Below are 6,483 nucleotides of genomic sequence, written 5' to 3'. Positions count from 1 at the left end.
CTGTTTCCAGTGGAGCCTGAGCCCCTACAGCTTTTTAGGTTAAGGCAGAGCTCAAGTGAGGTGCACGCCTCAGGGCGGCCACAAGCCCCTGGGCTACAGGGTGGGCCTGGGGGATGGAGCGTTGCTTCTGCTGTCACTTCCATGGCACTTGACTCTCCCCCACCGTGCTCACCTAGAGAAGGCTAGAATGAATGCTCGGGATTGGATTGAATCAGAGGTATCAGCAGAGACTCATCATTTCAGGAAGTTTGATGGAGCAATGATAGGAAGTAGAGATGTGTGCATTCTCACTGGTTAGTGCACGTACATGTATTTCTTAGGTGTGCCTACCGAGAAAGCCTAGAACCAATGAACTTCCAGTCACACTGAGAACACCTGCTGGCCACATAATGGTCTCTAAGCACCATTCTCCAAATAGAGGAAGCGGGGGACACCGTGCTGTTGCAGAGAAAATGCAAGATGAGCTGAGAACTACCTGTGACACCCTGGAGTAAGGATCTGCTCAAGAAGGCGTGGAGGCCTGTGGAAAGAACACAGGCATCCTGTAATCTCAACGGCGTGGGAGGCGGAGGCAGGAGGATCACGAATTCAAAGCCAGCAACTTAGCAAGGCCCTGAGTGTCTCTAAGTAAAAATGAAAAATAAAGCAGGCTGAGGGGTGTGGCTCAGTGGTTAAGCACCCCTGGGTTCAATCCCCAGTACCCAAAACAAAACAAAACACGAGCATCAGCTGGAAGGAATTCATGGTGGAGGGATAAACAGCCAGAGCCACTGCCACTTCATCAACAAAATATATGATGGATTTTTTAAAAAAATATCTTTAGTCGTAGGTGGACACAATACCTTTATTTATTTATTTATTTTATGTGGTGCTGAGAATCGAACCCAGTGCCTCACAAGTGCTAGGCAAGAGCTCTTCCACTGAGCCACAACCCCAGGCCTGATAGTATAGAATTTTAATATAAAGAATAAAACAAAAGGCCTTCATGAGTTCATACTGGTATAAATAAACAAACAAACAAGGGAGAAATCGAATCTTAAATACTAAATAATGAGAAAAAGAGGGACATGGAGGAAGACCACAGCTGTTTGGGCACATTCCTTCTAGGAGATGAGGGCCGCTCTAGCTTCTCATCCGTGAGCTCTCGATGCTCAGCCTATAATTCACAGATGTAGACGTTAGAAGAATTCTCCATGGACTAGCTACTTCAGTCTCATGTTCACTCTTCTGCCTGCATCCTGGTGGTGCTGGGAGCTGAGGAAAACCTCCAGGTCACAAGGGATCACCTGGTCAGGGCACTAGCTGAGTCCCCGAATGGGTGACAGGATTATTTCTGGAAGCAGCTCCTTCCCCGAGATGGGTAGAAATACCGTTACTGTTCAAAAGTGGCCACCAGCAGGCAATACATCCATTAAGCCCCAGCTGAGCTCATCACAGAGGTGGCTTCCTTCCACCAGACCCCAGCTGCCCTCACCTCTTAGGCCACGGGCATGAGGAAGAAGAGTTGGGAAGGCGGGTGGGGGAGAGGGTCAAGACCTGCTGCCGTGGAGGGCAGGCCAATGTCGCCATGGCACTGGACCCCTCCCAGGCTCTGGCAAGGACCCCTTCAAGCCCAGAAGTTTAGGTGCCATTAGCTTCGCACCGTCAGCCTCTGGCTTGCTCTGCCCAAGTGAAGGCTGACGCGGCTTGAATCCAAGGCTCACTAGCACATTCAGTTGCTGTCCCCTGTCTGGACCTTCCTGATGTTTGGTTAGCAGACCTTTTCTGTCTAGTTCCCGGCACCCTCTTTCCTTACCCTGTGTTATGTGCTGCACCTCTGACTCCTGGCCTTAAGTCAGTGCCAACAAGCATCATTCCATCCAGGAAGGTGGAGAGGGAAGCTGGGCATGAGCCCGCACTACTACTGCTTGTCTGGGTTCCACACACATAGGTTAGGTACCATGGCGACGGCAGGTGGGTTACCTGTCCCAGCGCCAGGTGGTGCATAGTCCCAATGACTCCACCGGATCAACAAGACTGGAACTCAAATTGCTCACCTGGTTTGGACATAAGCATTGATGGATCAAAAGTGACCCTGGCTGAGAAGATCATAAGGGAACTTGACCCTGCTGGTGACCAGTGTGAACCCCTCAGCTGCCTGATTGTGAGGAAATAACAGAGAGTCCTGGCCCTACCAGAGTCAATGGCCAAATCCCATTCCTGAAGATAGATAGGGTCCTCATTCTACAGAGTGGAGAAAAGGGTTGACTAAGGTCAGGTAACTTGCTCAGACTCACTCAGTCACAGCTGTGGAGGGGGAGTCAGTGACCACTCCCACAACCCTTGGCCTTGGAGGCTCTAGATGGAGGCAAGGTCTGCATCCTCCACCCCTTCATGCTGCTGTGTGTATGATGAGAACCTCGAGCCCACACCTCAAAGAAGCCTTAGCAATGTGAGAATGTCTTACTGGTAACCATCTGGGTCCAGGAACAGGTCATGGCACCTGGGAGGAACTTCTCCCAAGAGGGACACTACCCGTGACCCCCTGAGAAGCTGGATCATTGAAGGCTAAACCCAACTTTACACAATGGTCTTTAAAAATAATAAGGCACAGAAAAGTCAAGATCAGTCCGACCAGATCAGCCGTGGAACGCCTTAACCAGGCACCAATAGTATGGGAATACCTTTTCCCAGTTGCTCACAGATGCTCATCATTCTCCAGCCATTTAATCGCTGGCATTTGGCAGGTGGGAAATAGCACAGCACTGTTGTTGCTTTCTAGTGTGTATGACAAACTGTGGTGGTGTGCACTGTGGCTCAGACTTGTACTCGTGTGAGTGAGCCGAAGATCTCCAGAGGAAGTGTGAGAAAGTCAGTTTGACTGTTTACCAAAAGTACCTATACTCCTTTATGTGTGCATTTTACTTACAGAAAAGGATCATTTCTTGTAATAGGATGCAAAGGCACAGATGACACTCCACGCAGAGCGTTCACGGTGCACGTCAGAGCAGGCGCTGTCGGGTGCTCAGCCTTATTTCTCATTCCCTGCTCACAACCATCAAGAGGCACAGTGAGAGCACCACGGCAGAGAGGGATGAGTGGCGCACGCTCAGGTCACGGAGCTGATTTGTCACGGCACTGCTGCATTTGCAACATCTGGAAATAACTGAGTTGGCTGTCAGGGAACTGGCTAAAGCGATGTTAGGACAGACGTGCAGGGGCACACTGGACAGCTGCTTGGAAGAACGTGCTGCATGGGTGCTGACTGCCTGCAAAGGAAGATGTCTGACATGCGGTCTTAGGTGAAAGAATCAGGGGAAAATAGGCTCAGCCCATTTAGCCAGGTTAACATGTTCTAAATGGAACCATGTAAATATCTGCTTCTGTACAGACATTAAGTATGTAAGGAACTTACACAGGGCCAGACGCGGTGGCACCCAGCTACTCTGGAGGCAGGAAGATGGCAAGTTCAAGGCCAGCCTGGGCAACCCTGTTTCAGAATTAAAAAAAAAAAAAAAGGCTGAGGATGTAGTTCAGATGTAGAATGCTCCTGGGTTCAATTCCCAGAAGGAGAGAGAGAGAGAGAGAGAGAGAGAGAGAGAGAGAGAGAGAATCCCTGTAGGATGTATAACTTACTTGTTGTTAACATGGAACATAAGAATGGGGATGGGGGAAGGGAGCCTTATATATATATAATTTATACACTTCCAGAGTTTGATTTTTTAAAAATCCCATGAGTATGTATGGCTCAGACATTAAAAAACAACAAAGTGTGTAACCGAATATAATGGTCTCCATCTCATAATGCTGTTCTAAGAATCAAATAGTCGACAGTGAAGGGAGTATAGATAGGTACTTGGTAAACAGACTGACCTCCTCTCAGCTCCTCTGGAGATCTTCAGCTCGCTCCCATGAGTGCAAGTCAGAGCAGCAGGGCTCACACCACGGCTTGTCAGTCCACTAGAAAGCCTTCCACTGGCAGCTTGGAGCTGGGCCTCAGTGGACGTTAGTGCTGAGTCTAGGGAGAAGCCTGGCCCTGCACACACAACCCTCACTAATGATTGACGAGCAAGGGCTGAGGGCCAGCCGTGAACTGAGGCCTGGGTTCTTTCAGAAAGTCCCCTGACTGCTCTAGACCCATGTTGATTTTCCATTAAAGTGCCAAGAGAATTAGCATCTTATGGGGTAACTTATGGGAAGCCACAAGAATAAGTGTGTTGTGAGACAATAATCCCAGGCCTGGCCTCCGAGAGCTCTAACACCTGAGCTCTGCACAGGCAGGTATGTGGCCCTGGAGCCCAGGGTGCCGCGGAGCACAGGTAGATCGGATGTTCAAGGGAGAGCCTCGTGCACCTTGTAAAATGCCACTTGGAACGCTGGACTTGGGTTTGAGGTGAGTGAAGGCATCATGGAATGTGAACCCCCAAGTGCTGTCTGATGCATCCAAACCCAAACAAACCAAAATAACCCAGGGAGCGCTCACGGAAATGCACCCTGCTGAACCCTTTTAATCAACTCTGTATTCTTTTCAGAAAAAGGTGGCAGGTTTCCAGGCTCTGCTCAGGATGTAGAAAGGGCGAAGGTGATGCTCTCTCCTGACAGCCACACACTCACACAATTGAACCCACCAGGCCGCTGAGGTCAAAAGGCAAAGGAGAGTCTGAAATCCAAGGGCAAACTCCTAGAAGAGCCTGGCCTACCTGAACCCCGTAGGGAGGAAGACAGGGCCAACGTAGGAGGAGGGAAGGTCTCTGCCTACACGTGACGTGCAGCTTCCAGCCCCAAATTACCAGACACTCAGGGTGGAAAGGGAAAGCCTGTCAAGAGACTCACCAGGAAAGCCAGAGGAAGAAGGGCCTCCCAAGTTGGGCCTTTCAGACAGGCAATTCAAAATAGTACAGTTAATAAAAGTTCAAGTGGAAAAGATTCACAGAGCTCATGAGCAGGTGTGGCATTTAGCACAGAGCTGGAGTCGGTAAGGGAGAATCAAGTGAAAATATGAGGAAAAAGACCAAGAAAGACAACCATGGTAACAGAGATGGGGAGCCTTTGACAGGTCCATCAGCCACCTGGCGTAACAGAGGGACAAAACAGCACCGTGAAGATGGGCTAATGAGAACGCACCCCCTAAAACACACACGCACACACACACACACTCACACACACTCACATACACTCACTCACACACACACACACACACACAACGGGAGGGAGGCCAAACAGAAGAGGGCATCCAGGACCGGGGCCAACACTGCATCGTCTGACTACCTGTCACCATGGAGGTCTGAGGAGGTCTCTCCGGAGGCAGAGGAGGCTTCACTGAGAACTTCAGGCTCTTGGCACGTCACAGAAAAGAATTTAAAGGTGTGTCAGATTTTAGCAAAGATGAAGAGCTTTATTATAAGACGAAGGTGAAGGTGTGCACCCTGAGAGTGTGGCCCACCTCAGGAGTGAGAAGCACTTCTGGGGTCCTGGGCTCTTCTTTTAAAAGAAACCTCACCAGGGGTGGACATGGGAAGGATCAGGGATGGCATCTGTCGGTGATCACGAGACGGTTTGTGGTGGTCTGGCTATTTTCAGGATCCTAAGATAGCATCTGGAATATGCCCTAGATTATAGGTTTTTAAAAATATCATATCTCCCTTTGCTTGATCTCTTCTAAAACTGCCTGCATTTGTACATTGCACAGGGCAATGTACAAGTGAGTGAGTTTCCAGTAACTTGAAGACTGTGAGTGAGCATTTGTGGATTTCCCAGAGATTTGGGAGTGACGGGTCTGGGAGAGAACTGGCTTGCAGAACTTTGCACAAGATTAAAGCCACACACAGTCTCCTGGTCCTTCCCTTGGTCTCTTCCTACCTAGCTTTTATTTCCTTTTCCATCTCAACTCAGTATGTGTAATTGGACTCCCAGGAAGAGAAGAGAGGTAGAGGACCAAGAAGCCCAGAGAGGACCAAGAGGGAGAAGTGATAACAGAGCAGACCTGGCCTCACCTGGAGCACTGTGCTGGCACACAAACCCACAGAGTGAAGGGTGGACGGAGGGTGTGGACGTGGAGAGGCACTTGAGCTTACCTGTGCTGGAGCTGGCCGCGCTTCTTCCCAGCCCTGGGTGCTGCCCCCTCCCCCCCCCCGGGGGTCTCCCTGTACTGTGCTTGTTTTCCTCGTGCACCAGCAGCTCCGGCCTCCCCTGGAATTGCCCGCGCCCTGCAGATGCCGGCTTGCAGTTGTTCTCCATGCTGCTCTGTAAGCCCTCAGCACTGGCCTTTCCTGTGAGCAGGACCCCCCCTGCCCCCAGTGCAGAAGCTGGTATCTGTGAGTCACCACTGTTGGCCTGGGTGGGGGGTGGAGGGTGTTCTTGGTTGTGTTACTTCATCCCAATCTCAGGCAGGCCCTGTGCCCCTAGGTCTCTGGGGTGGCATTTCTGTGCCCCTGCCTTGCCCCCACCCCTGCTACAGATCTCTGGGTCCAGGATGGCTCCCTGTCTGCCGGCAGGAGTGGGGGG

At 50.7% G+C, this 6,483-nt stretch overlaps 1 long non-coding RNA gene across 1 annotated transcript; it reads right to left on the bottom strand.

Annotated features, from left to right (window-relative positions):
• Positions 1–272: 272 nt before the first annotated feature.
• Positions 273–3,980, bottom strand: LOC125618360. The gene is made up of 3 exons (XR_007349647.1): positions 3,853–3,980; positions 3,395–3,469; positions 273–3,248 (listed from the first exon to the last, which is right to left on the bottom strand). It is a non-coding gene; the product is annotated as an uncharacterized LOC125618360 (long non-coding RNA).
• Between the last annotated feature and the right edge of the window lie 2,503 nt (positions 3,981–6,483).

The sequence above is a fragment of the Marmota marmota genome, unplaced genomic scaffold (assembly GCF_001458135.2).
Source record: "Marmota marmota marmota unplaced genomic scaffold, marMar, whole genome shotgun sequence".
NCBI classification, from domain to species: domain Eukaryota; kingdom Metazoa; phylum Chordata; class Mammalia; order Rodentia; family Sciuridae; genus Marmota; species Marmota marmota.
The sequence above is the reverse complement of the archived record's forward strand: the minus strand, read 5'-3'. Positions and strand labels throughout refer to the sequence as shown.